Genomic DNA, 13,654 nt, shown 5'->3' with positions numbered 1-13,654 from the left:
GGAGACGAACTGGTCAACCAAGGACACAGACGGAGCAGACCCCATGGTGGACCAGGTGAGGGACCTCGAGAGATTCATCGAGGAGGCCTATAGGAGGAAGGTGGAGGAACAGGACCATCAGCTGCACAGACATATGTTGGCAGACGAGACCCAGGATCCACAAGGCGACACCGGGGAAGGACCTAGCGGAGGAATCACGCAAGAGGAGGAGACCGTGACCCACCGGGACCCCGAGGGAGAGACACCACATTACACTGAGGACACAGACCTGAGACAGAGGAGGTTGCTGAGGAAAGGGAAGTCTGCTATTGTGGTGGGAGACTCGATCTTGAGAGAGGTAGATAGTCACGTAGCTGGAGGAAGGGAGGACCGGCTGGTGACTTGTCTCCCAGGGGCCAAGACACGAGATGTCACTGATAGGATCGAGAGGATCCTGGACGGAGCAGAGACAGAGGAGACTGCGGTGATAATCCACATCGGAACGAATGATGTGAGCCGGAGGAACTTCAGCATGGCCACACTGACTGACCAGTTCAGGGTCCTGGGACGAAAGCTGAAGCGGAGTACCCGGAGGATAGCATTCTCGGAGATCCTGCCTGTACCGAGAGCAGATGCAAAGAGGCAGGCAGACCTCCAGGCTGTGAATGCATGGTTGAGGAGATGGTGCCAGGAGGAGGGCTTCCACTTTGTGAGGAACTGGACGTCCTTCTGGGGAAAGAGCAAGCTCTTCCGGCGGGACGGCCTGCACCTGAGCACAGCGGGAACTAGACTACTGGCAGCCAATGTGAGGAAGGAGATTGAGAGGGCTTTAAACTGAGGAGAGGGGGAAAGCCGACAGCTGATCTGATGTTGACGCTTCGGACAACAGCATCCAGAACAGATGCTGAACGGGCTGACTGCAAGGAGGAAGTAGAGAGACCGGTGGATCTTATGATCAGACAGCGAGGGAAACATCAGGTAAAGGGAGCTTGCTGGGAAGAGACTAAGGGGCATAGAGACACAGGGGGACTGGGTGGCACGAGGGCGAAAACTGAGGGCAATATAGGGGTGCCACAAGGCGAGGGGGATCAAACAGAGCCTCAAGGGATGATAGCCCAGGAGGAGACCGGTAGGGCTAGAAAACCCAGAGGAGAAGCTGGGGAGAGGGGTGGCGGAAATGTGGGGAAACCGAAAGCTGCGAGAGTAAAGGCTAAGGGCAAAGCAGAAGCACAGGGAACAGGAGAACTGCCCGAAATTCAAGGGGAGGCGGCCCAGGTAAATAAGGAGGTGGAGGAAAAACGACAGGACCTGCGGTGCTTATACGCCAATGCAAGAAGCCTCATGGCCAAGATGGGTGAACTAGAGGTCGTAGCCAAGGGGGAGGACCTGGATATAATTGGAATTACAGAAACATGGTGGACAGAGGAACATCAATGGGATGTGGCGCTGCCAGGGTACAAGCTCTACAGGAGGGACAGGACCCACAAGAAGGGGGGAGGTATAGCACTATATATAAAGGACTCTATCTACTCGGTCGGGATGGATATGGCAAAGAAGGCAGAGGGGCTGGAATCGCTATGGGTCAAATTGCCGGGAAACAAGGGTACAGACATAAAACTGGGGCTGTACTATCGCCCACCTGGTACGCCGGAGGAAATCGGACACGACTTGGAAGCTGAACTGAGACAAGAATGCAGGACTGGAAGTGTAACAGTGATGGGGGACTTCAACTACCCGGGGATTGACTGGAGTACGGGTCACTCCAACTGCACTAAGGAAACAGGATTTGTAGAAGCTGTGAGGGACTGCTTCATGGAGCAACTAGTCAAGGAACCAACACGAGAGAGTGCTACTCTTGACCTCATCTTAAACGGATTAGGGGGGCCTGCAAGAGGGGTAGAAGTGGGAGGACCTCTAGGCAACAGTGACCACAACGCGATCCGATTCACATTAGAAAGGGGGACACCCACAGTAAAAAGGACCGCAACAACTGCGCTCAACTTCAGGAAAGGGAACTATGTTGCTATGAGGGAAATGGTGGGGAGGAAGCTCAAAAACGTCCTTAAGATGGAGACTGTAGGAAGCGCCTGGACCCTATTCAGGGACACCCTGCAGGAAGCACAAAGAATGTACATCCCAAGTTTCAGGAAAGGTGGAAAGAACAAGCGGTCAAAGGACCCGGTTTGGATCTCAACAGAAGTAAAGAGGGCAATAAACGACAAGAAAGTGTCCTTCCGGAGATGGAAAAAGGACCCAACGGAGGAAAATCACCAGGAGCACAGGAAATGCCAAAAGGAATGCCACCGAGAGGTTAGAAAAGCAAAAGGGAAATATGAAGAGGGGCTGGCCAGGGAGGCGAAAAACTTCAAGGCATTCTTCAGTTACGTAAAGGGGAAGCGACCAGCGAGAGAGGAGGTGGGGCCGTTGGACGATGGGGATAGGAAGGGAGTGATCAAGGAGGATAAAGAGGTAGCTGAGAGGTTGAACACGTTCTTCTCGTCGGTTTTCACGAGAGAAGACACATCTAATATACCAGACTCAGAGGAGCTCATGAGTGGGGAACAGGCTGAAAAATTAGAACACATAGAGGTAAGTAAGGAGGATGTCCTCAAGCAGATAGACAGGTTAAAATGCGGCAAATCGCCGGGCCCGGATGGGATCCACCCAAGGGTTCTGAAAGAACTAAGACAAGAAATAGCGGGCACAATCCAGCATGTTTGCAACCTATCCTTGAAAACTGGAGAGGTACCAGAGGACTGGAAATTGGCGAATGTCACACCTATCTTCAAGAAGGGATCGAGGGGTGACCCCGGAAACTACAGGCCGGTGAGCCTGACTTCAATTATAGGGAAGATGGTGGAAGCTATGATCAAGGATGGTATTTGCGAGCATATCGAGAGATATGGCCTACTGAGAACAAGCCAGCATGGATTCTGTAAGGGAAGGTCATGCTTAACGAACCTTCTGCACTTCTTTGAGGGAATAAGCAGTCGGGTGGACAATGGGGAACCTATAGACATCATTTACCTTGATTTTCAAAAGGCTTTCGACAAGGTGCCACATGAAAGGCTGCTCAGGAAACTGTGGAACCACGGGGTGGGAGGGGATGTGCACAGATGGATCGAGCACTGGTTGTCGGGTAGACTGCAGAGGGTCGGAGTAAAGGGACAATACTCTGACTGGCGGGGAGTCACGAGCGGTGTGCCACAGGGATCGGTGCTGGGGCCGTTACTCTTCAACATATTTATCAATGACCTGGAAAAAGAGGCAAAGTGCGAGGTTATAAAATTTGCAGACGATACCAAACTGTGCGGCAGAGTTAGGTCTAGGGAGGAGTGTGAGGACCTGCAAAGGGACCTGGACAAGCTGGAAGACTGGGCAAACAAATGGCAAATGCGCTTTAACGTGGAAAAATGCAAGGTCATGCATATAGGTAAAAAGAACCCGCTGTTCAAATACAAATTGGGGGGGGCATTATTGGGAGACAGCAGTCTTGAGAGAGACTTGGGTGTGCTGGTAGATGCATCACTGAAGCCATCTGCACAGTGCGCAGCAGCCTCGAAAAAAGCCAACAGAATGCTGGGCATCATAAAGAGGGGCATAACAACCAGGACGCGGGAAGTCATCATGCCATTGTATAGAGCTATGGTGCGTCCACATCTGGAATACTGCGTTCAATATTGGTCGCCGTACCTCAAGAAGGACATGGCGGTGCTTGAGAGAGTCCAAAGGAGAGCAACGAAACTGGTAAGAGGGCTGGAACACTGCCCATATGCCGAGAGGTTGGATAGGCTGGGGCTCTTCTCTCTGGAAAAAAGGAGGCTCAGGGGAGATATGATAGAGACTTTCAAGATCATGAGGGGCATAGAGAGGGTGGATAGGGACAGATTCTTCAGACTGAAGGGGTCAACAGGCACGAGGGGGCATTCGGAGAAACTGAAGGGAGATAGGTTCAGAACAAATGCAAGGAAGTTTTTCTTCACCCAAAGGGTCGTGGACACTTGGAATGCGCTACCGGAGGAAGTGATCAGGCAGAGTACGGTACAGGGATTCAAACAAGGATTGGACGGATTCCTGAGGGATAGGGGGATCGTGGGATACTGAGAGAGGTGCTGGGATGTAACACAGGTATAGAAAGCAAACCAAGTAATAAGTATAGAAATCCGACCAGGTCGTGCATGTGCAAGACCGGAGGGTTAGGACTTCGATGGGAAGATAAAACTCAATGGGAAACCAAGGTGGCAAGGGGGCCCCTTCTGGTGTCTCAGACAGGCCGTGACCTGTTCGGGCCGCCGCGGGAGCGGACTGCTGGGCAGGATGGACCTGAGGTCTGACCCAGCGGAGGCACTGCTTATGTTCTTATGTTCTTATGTTCTTAACCTATTGACCACGACCACAAAACCTTCAAAAAAGAAATAAAAACCCTTCTATTCAAAAAACACATAAAACCAAACTAGCACAATCAAAAATGTCCCAAGCATCACCTGCAACTACTACATATGTACCTCCAATATCATGACAACTCAGATGTAATCCTTAGCAACTCAAAGAAATGTACAAACTATTCCCTAAATACTTCTAATCTCCGGACAATCCATTTGTAATCTGCCTTGAACCGCAAGGTAATGGCAATAGAAATCCCTAATGTAATGTAATGTAATTATAGAGTGGGGCATTGGGGTATGGGATAGAACAGAACATAGCAAGTAAAAGGACAGTGGAGTATTTCTGAACACTCCAAAGAAGGAATCATTCACTGTGTGGCACTGGTGCAGCTATATCAGCTGTTTCTCCATTACCTCTGTAATATGCACACTAAATTAGGGTTACCAGATTTCCTCTTAAAAAAAAGATGACACGTGGCCCCACCCTATTCCGCTCCAGCCCAGTCCCATTCTGCCCCCGGCCCCGCCCCCACACAAATCTCATGTCTCTTTCCCTGAACTCCGACCTATATCTAGAGGGCCACTGCACATGTATGGATGTGAACGCGATAACATCACACTCATGCGCACATGCGTATGATGTCATTACATTGACATGCGCAGAGACCCTCTAGACGTGGCTCCGCCTCGGGGCCTTCCAAAACTCGGACAAACTGCTGAAAAATATCTTCCTACTTGGGGCCATGACACCAATGATGCTTCACGACATTCATTCCTACCAGAACATCTGGCCTTGGTCACACATGCAGAACACATGCAAGTCCAAATGACATCTTTTTTATTAATCAAAAATTATTCATTATTCATGACTGGTTAAATGCAAATATGCTTTCTCTAAGCATTACTAAAACTAACATCATGCTATTCTCTTGGAAAGAAGGGTTACAACTATCTGCTCCTATCTCAATCGATAACACTCCACTCAAACCAACCACTACTATAAAAATTTTAGGCGTGTTAATTGACCATAAACTCACATTTCGCTCACAAATTAGTGCTCTAGTCAGAAACTGTTTTTATAAATTAAGGATGATTAGATCTTTGGCCCCCCTTCTGGATGCCAAATCCCTTACTACACTTATCCACTCCCTTGTGATATCCAAATTAGACTACTGTAATTCCCTACTGAAAGGGATAAACCTAAAGGATATAAAACGTTTACAATTGATTCAAAATACAGCTATCAAACTTATACCAGGTTCAAATAAATACGATCATGTCACTCCTCTTCTACAAAAAGCCCACTGGTTACCCGTCATATATAGAATAACATTTAAAATAGCACTCCTAACTTTCAAAACAATACAAACACATGTCCCAGCATTTATTGACAGACTTCTTATTCCATACGACCCTCCGAGAGCTCTAAGATCCACCTCACAACATACTCTTAATATCCCTTCCTTAAGAATAATAGGTACTCGACGTAATACAATCTTTTCAGTAACTGCCCCCACGATTTGGAATTCCCTACCTATATATATATATACGATCTGAAAACAATCTACAGAAATTTAAAAATAGTTTAAAATGTTTCTTTTTTAAAGATGCCTACAATTGACTATACAATTGACTATTCGTTTCAAGTCCAGCAACTCTTGATTTCCCCTCCCATTGTTCTTCCCTTTGCTGTATCTTTTCTTAATAAATATTGTAGTTCTCCCCCCTCTTTTCCTATTGTGTCCTTATAGTTTAACAAAAAAAAAAACAACCCACGAAGTATGTTAAGATGTTAGTCTCTGTGTACTTTTGTCAATGTTTTAATTATTATTGTACAACGCTTAGTATATTGATAGGCGTTTAATCAAATAAACTTGAAACTTGAACTTGAAACTTGATAAACCCAATACAAATACAGAAGCACAAACTAAAAGTCCTAATATACACAAACGATACCCTAAGATGCTAGACTCTGCATGCAACCGAGAAACAGAAATATGTTTCTTCTTGAACAGTGCAAATATAGATAGAAGATGGGCATTCTGAAAATGGACACATTTCACTAAATTGAAAATAAAATCACTTTTCCTACCTTTATTGTCTGGTGATTTTATTTCTCTATTCATCTTTTCCTAGTCTCTAGTTGTACTTCCTTCGGTCTGTGCTCTTAACTGTTTCCAGGGCCTTCTTATCCATTTGCTGTTTTCTCTCCTTCGCTTTCTGCTCTACATCCATCTTTCAAATTCATCACAACATATCTCCACTTATATTTTGAAAACACTGAAAATCAGTCATCAATTGATATGTTTCCTTATGCTCAGGGATGTGCAGTTGTAATGAGGGGCGTTTACCCCCCCCCCCCTCCCATTGCGGAGCTTGTCCGTCCAGTCTTTGGCTTTAACTTTTAATATTCAACTTTCTTCCATTTTTCTGCTTCCTCCTCATATCTATCTACTTTTCCATGTCTTCCCTTCCTATCGATCCATGCACACTATCTCCTCCCTCTCTCTGCCCTTCCTCACCAATTTATGTGTGCCATTTCCTCCCTCTTTCTTCTCCCCTGTTTCCATCTATCCATAAACAGCATTTCTTCCATCTCTCTTCCCTTCCCCATCCCTGTGCACCATGTCTTCCTTCTTTCTCCTATGGTCTGACATCTGTTTTCCTCCTTTCCCCTCCTATGGTCTGGGATCTTTATCCTCTCCTTCCCACAGTCTGGCATCTCTCTCCCTCCTTTCCTTTCCATCTTCCCCACCCACCACACCCTTTGTGGTCTGGCATCTCTGTCTTTCCTTTCTCTTTCCTCTGCCTTAGTCTGAAATCTCTCCCACCTCCTTCCTATCCCTGGTCTGACACCTCTCTTTTCTTCCTTCCACCTTCCCCATTCAGTGGTCTGACATCTCTCTCCTACCCTTTCCCCAGTGGTCTGGCATCTTTATCTGCCTCTTCCATTCCCTCCTCTGGAAGTCTGGCATCTTTCCTTCCCTTTCCTTCCCATCCCCACAGTCCAGCATCTCTCTTACCCTCCCCATGCTACTCCCCCCTTGGGATCCAGTGCTTGCTCACACTGCTATAAGTCTATGGACTGTCGGCAGTGTGACTGAAGTAAACACGGTGCCTTCGGCGACCCTATAGCTTTCTTTCTGTTACTGTTTTCTGCATATGTGGGGACAGAAAGCAGTAGTAGAGGATGAGCTTCCGGATCACCGAAGGCAGCATGTTTATTTCAGTCACACTGCCGACGGACCAAAGATATACAGCAGCACCGGGTGAACAAGCACCCGATTCCGTAAAGGGGGGGGAGATTAGGGAGGATTCTGAATAGGTGCGGGGGAGGGGTTAAAGGAGGGCTCCGAATATGTGTGCGAGCTGCTTAGGGGGTACTAGATGTCCAGTTTCCCCAGACAAAACATATAAAATTAAAAAGCCGCCCAGACTCTCACCACAGTCCTTAAAAAGAGGATATGTTTGGGGAAACCTAGATATCTGGTAACCCTACACTGAATACACTCCAGGAATTATGTAATAAAAAATGAAAATAGTGCACCAAAAATAACACAACATGGTTCCTCTGATTACCCCATGTTACTCTTTGAGATAATTTACGTGTCATTCCATTGGAGTTCTAATTGGTCCCGTTGAACCTTATTGTTCACCTTATTGTTTTCTTTTTGTTTTCTGATTGTACTCTTTTCTTTTTTTGTTACTAAAATCTCAATAAAAATATTTGAAATTAAAAAAAACCCAAAACAACACTATTTGCAGCATTCTGGAAATATATACAAGTGCTTTAATACAGATTTGTAAGCCCTCCAGAGACAGGGAAAAAACCCTGTATCTTAATATCTGAGCTACAATTGAAAAAGGTATGAGCTAAATCTAGAATCCAGTACCAGGCATGATTTGAAGTAATATAAACCCCTATATAATCCCCCAGGAGCTAAAAAGTAATTCTATACCATAACACTAACTTTCAGGGGGTCACATGAGATCCTTCCTAGAAAAAACCAGCAATGTAAACATTGCACTGGACAGAAGAACATCAATATACCTACTGGAAAACTAAACAAGCTGATTTTATTTATTTAACAGACTCATATAGCCCACTTAAACCAAAGTGATTAGAACAGATCAATCCTACCCAGACACTGGATGTTAACAGAATACCCAGCCTTTTTCACACACAATCACAGACAGACCTTCATCAAGTATAGAATAAGTCACTACAAACTAAGGGTCCCTTTTACAAAACCGCAATAGCAAGTCTTGGAATCATATCTACCACACAGGAATTGCTACTGTGGCTTTGAAAAAGGGGCCCTAAAAATAGAAACATATAGACAAAAATTTAATTGAACCCCAAGAAGCCGTTGAGGAGTTCTCTCCAGGAAGTCGCTACTTCCAGCTGCAATAAGATGACGACCAAGTTTCAAGTTTATTATATTTTTGAAATCCTGGTTTACAATAAAAATCCAAGTTTAAAACCAAAGGGTGGGGGCATTACATAACTCTCTCTCCCTCCTCGCCCCTTGCTCCTCTCTATAAGTGCCTTGAGCCTCCATAGGTATGAGCGACGCAGAAATAGAAGATTAGATAACGATACATCATACTAAAAAGTCAATTATAAAAGCAAAAGACAGGAGACATATAGGACATAGGGACAAATAGGTAGCCCCTTTTCTTGTTTAAAAGCAGACTGAAAGCCCACCTTTTTTATATAGCCTTTAATCCTTAATCCTACTCCTCTGCCCTCCGACCCAGCCAGTTGATTAACCGTTTCCCTTAACTGTATCCATGATAACCAGCAACATTTCTTTCTCTCTCCCCATACACCATCTCTCCCTGCCCTCTACCCTACATTTTTCTCTCTCTTCTCCATGCATGTCTTCCTCCCCTCCACCATATGCAAGATTTATCCCTCTCACCCCTTTCTACCTCTTTGTTGCATCTCTCCCTTCATCTTCTCCACTCTATGTCCAACAATTCTTCCTTTCTCCTCTCTCCCCCAAGTGCAAGCAGCTTTCCATCCCTCCTATTCCCCTGTACAGCAGCTTTTCATTCTTTCCTCTCACCCCCCTGAGTAGCAGTTTTCCATCCCTTCCTCCCATCCCTCTGTGCAGCAGCCTTCCATCCCTCTTATCCCCCTGTGCAGTACTTCCTAATCGATACCCCCACCATGAGACCTCAACTTTTGGGCCTCCAAAAGAAACAGCAGCAACAGTGAACAGGCTGCTCGCGGCCTGCACACCAGGTTTTCTCTCTTCAGTGTCATCAATGATGTCATCAAAGATGTGGCAGAAGGAAGGCCCCAGCAGGGCAGGGCAGGAGCTGCCTGTTCAGAGTGCTGCCTCTTCCCGCTGGACACTGCCATTGCTGCTGCCACTTTAGGAGGCCTGGAGGTATTGTCAGGACTCACTGAATCCGGTGAGTCTGGTTTTTCCGGCAAACAAATCGATTTGAATTGATTCACCGAAGTGAATCGGTGAATCGAGCAGTACTACTCTGAAGCACTGCTAGTGCTTCCTGTGCCGGTCCCACCTCCTCTAATATAAATTTCTGGGACCGGCACAGGAAGCAGTACTGGTACTGCAGAGAGTCGGGTCTTGCAGTATTTGTGCTTATCAGTGAGGGTCTCTCTGGCACAGGTACAATAGGAGGAAAAGGATCTAGGTGTCATTGCTGAGGATATATTGAAACCCTCAGCTTAGTATGCAGCAGCGGCTGACAAAGTAAATTGAATAATAGGAACTATCAGGAAAGGAACAGAAAACAAAGATGAGAATGATATGATACCCTTGTATCACTCCATAATACAGCCCCGCATTGAATGCTGCGTGAAATTCTGGTCACTGCATCTCTAAAATGATTTAGCAGAATTAGAAAAAGTACAGAGAAGGGCAATGAAAATGATAAAAGGGATAAGATGACCTTGCCATGAGGAAAAGCTAAAGGAGCTAGGGCTCTTCAGCCTAGAGAAGAGACGACTTAGGGGAGTTATGATAGAGGTCTATAAAATACTAAGTGGATCAGAATGGGTAGATGTGAATCTCTTGTTTATATACTCTTTCCAAAAATACTAGGGCTAGGGGGCATGCAATGAAGCTACTAAGTACTAAATTTAAAAAAACTGGGGAAAATATTTCTTCACTCAATGTGTAATTAAACTCTGGAATTTGTTGCCAGAGAATGTGGTGATAGCAGTTAGCTTAGCAGGGTTTAAAAAAGGTTTGAGTCATTTTCTAAAACAAAAGCCCATACACCCTTATTAAGATGGACTTGGGAAAAATCACTGCATATTCCTAGGATAAGCAGCATAAATTCTGCTTCACTCTTTGGGATCTTGCCAGGTACTTGTGATCTGAGCTGGCAACTGTTGGAAACAGGATACTGGGCTTGATGGACCTTAGGTCTATCCCAGTATGGCAACTTTTTTGTTCTTATGAGGAAGGAAAACTGTGCTGCAGGGTGGGGTACATGGGAGGAGAGAGATAGCAGGTTTGGCAGGCGGGTAGGCAGGGGAGGTTGTGCTTTAGGCTGGGGAACCTTAGCCTCTTATTTGGGGCACCTATGATCCTTTTCCTAGTTAATCTGTCTGGGTTTATTTTATTTATGTAGTTGCGTGTATTTGAAGTTACGGAACACAAAATTTGACAACAAATACTGTAAAAGAGGTGGCATATAAATTTTCAACAATACCGAGCATCTTAGGGATAACATTTGACAACAATTTATCACTTGAACCATAAGAAAATTCTGTGATAAACAATTTTTGTTGCTGAGGAATCTAAGGCAAATCTGTATTTTTGGTTGGAACAACTTAGGGCTCCTTTTACAAAGCTGCGCTAGCGTTTTTAGCGCGCGCTAAATATTAGCATGCACTAACCCCCACGCTACGCACCAAAAACTCAATGGTGGCATTAGCGTCTAGCGCGCGCAGCAATTTAGCGCACGCTAAGTGCACGCTAAAACCGCTAGCGCAGCTTTGTAAAAGGAGCCCTTAGACTTTGTTCAAAGAAAATGTTAAGCAAATATAGGTGCCTTTGTATGTCTGTAGTTTCTTCAACTGGTCCACTGAGAGAAGGACCCTAAACCTTTGTGTAATTTGTGACTAAAGAATTGGAAACTGGGGCTCTGAAAGTCAAACCCTGGATTCTGCAGTGGGAATCTGACATTATCTGCTCTCATTCCATTTTACTGGGCCACATTCTAGTCTTTAGCTCCAAGGCGGAAAAATGCATATCACTAGCAGAATTGATAAAAGGATATAAAAGCACATTTTCTCAACCTAACAGGAACTGCACTGAGTGCTGCTTAACATCCTAAAGGTGGAATCTTTTGCAGAAATATACTCAGACTCTGCATATGTCGACTTTTGTCAACTGTAGACAGAAATGAATCTGGGACGTGAACTACTGCCAGGAATCAGATATATGAGGGGGTATGGAAATGTTCACAGCCCGACCAACCATCTTCCTAAATTCTGAGTGTTAATTTGCCACTATAGCTGAAAAGAGTGTTATCTTATTTCATTATGTGCCAATTTGCAGAAACAGAATTCTATGTTTTGACATTTTTTCAGATCACTGATTGAATCATATCTCATTCTCCTCTTGGTTGGGCTGAGAACTTTTCACCACCCCCTTGTATGCTTTGTTTTCAAAGGGCTCAATTATTCTTCTACCTTGGGAGTTTGAAAAATATTTGGGTTAATGTTAAGCACTGACATGGGTGAATAATTTTAATAATATCCCATCATTTTAAAAGATTACTGAGAAGCCCTCCATAGCCAATAAAACTATTTTTGTGCAGTTTAGGTCTCTTTGCTTTTCAGGTTGTACTATATTTTGGCACATAAAAATTTGCAGAACTCTCTTTATTTCTTTTCAGGTATGCAAATTAGTGCTGCCTGATTCGCTGTTTGGAATCGATTCACCAATTCACTTCAGTGAATCAATTTGAATCAATTTGCTTTACAAAAATATCGGACTCGACAATTCGGTGACCAACTCCCCCTCCTCCAGAGAGACTGACATACCTCTGGGCCTCCTAAAGTAGCAGCAGCGGTGGCCAGCCAGTAGGGACAGTGCTCTGAACAGACTGCTCATGGCTTGCCCTGCCAGGGCCTTTCCTCTGCCACATCACTGATGATGCAGCAGAGGGAAGCCCTGGTGGTGCAGACCGCATGAAGCCTGTTCACAGCGCTGCCTCTGCCAGCCGGCCACCACCACAGCTAACACTGCTTTGGAAGGCCTGAAGGTATTTCAGGTCCCACAGTAGGGAGGGGGAGGAGGGGAGGGGGGACAGTCAGGAGGTGCTGCACAGAGGGATGGGAGGGAGGGAAAGCTGATGCATAGGGAGACAGAAGGGCTGGAAAGATGTTGCACTTGGGGGAGAGAGGAGAGAAGAATTGTTGGATATGGGTTGGCGGAGAAGAAAGAAAAGATACAACAAAGAGGTAGAAAGGGGTGAGAGGGAGAAATCCTGCATATGGTAGAGGGAAGGGAGACATGTATGGAGAAGAGAGAAGGAGAAATGTTGGACATAGGGTTGAGGGCAGGGAGAGATGGTGCAGGGGGAGAAAGAAAGAAATGTTGCACATGATAATTGCATGGAGGGAAATAAGAGAGGTTTGACCCGGGGGGAAAGAGAAATGGTAGACAGTGGGAAAGAAACAGAAATGTTGGATATGGCAGTGGAAGGATGGTACAGAGCAGTGGTTCCCAACCCTGTCCTGGAGGAACACCAGGCCAATTGGGTTTTCAGGCTAGCCCTAATGAATATGCATGAAGCAAATTTGTATGCCTATCACTTCCATCATATGCAAATCTCTCTCATGCATATTCATTAGGGCTAGCCTGAAAACCCGATTGGCCTGGTGTTCCTCCAGGACAGGGTTGGGAATCACTGGTACAGAGATGGAAGATGGATGGTGAGCATGGAGAAAGAAGAAAATTTCAAATGGACAGGAGACCCTGGCAACTGAGTTACCAGAAGACAAACAGAAACCAGAGCTTGAGACCAACATGATTTGAATAATAAAATGACCAGACAACAAAAGGTAGAAAAATAATTTTATTTTCTATTTTGTGATTACAGTATGTCAGATTTGAAATGTGTATCCTGCAAGAGCTGAGCTAGGACCTAACAGAGAGAGGAAAATTCTTTATTTGTGTTTTTAACACCACAGTGCTGGTATGGGGTTGGAGAGAGCAAAGGAGGTGGGGTGGGTGAAGAGGCTACAAAATAAACCTTCCAGGATGTTTGGGAAAAAAAAAAAAAAGCCCAATTAG

The 13,654-nt window shown here is 45.3% G+C and overlaps 1 protein-coding gene across 2 annotated transcripts in view; it reads right to left on the bottom strand.

The window, feature by feature from the left end:
- Window positions 1–13,654, bottom strand: part of STOX2 (storkhead box 2) — a 424,566-nt gene that overhangs the window by 266,077 nt on the left and 144,835 nt on the right. The gene's annotated exons all lie outside the window — the stretch shown is intronic.

The sequence above is a fragment of the Geotrypetes seraphini genome, chromosome 1, assembly GCF_902459505.1.
Source record: "Geotrypetes seraphini chromosome 1, aGeoSer1.1, whole genome shotgun sequence".
In the NCBI taxonomy this organism is placed as follows: Eukaryota; Metazoa; Chordata; class Amphibia; order Gymnophiona; family Dermophiidae; genus Geotrypetes; species Geotrypetes seraphini.
The sequence above is the reverse complement of the archived record's forward strand: the minus strand, read 5'-3'. Positions and strand labels throughout refer to the sequence as shown.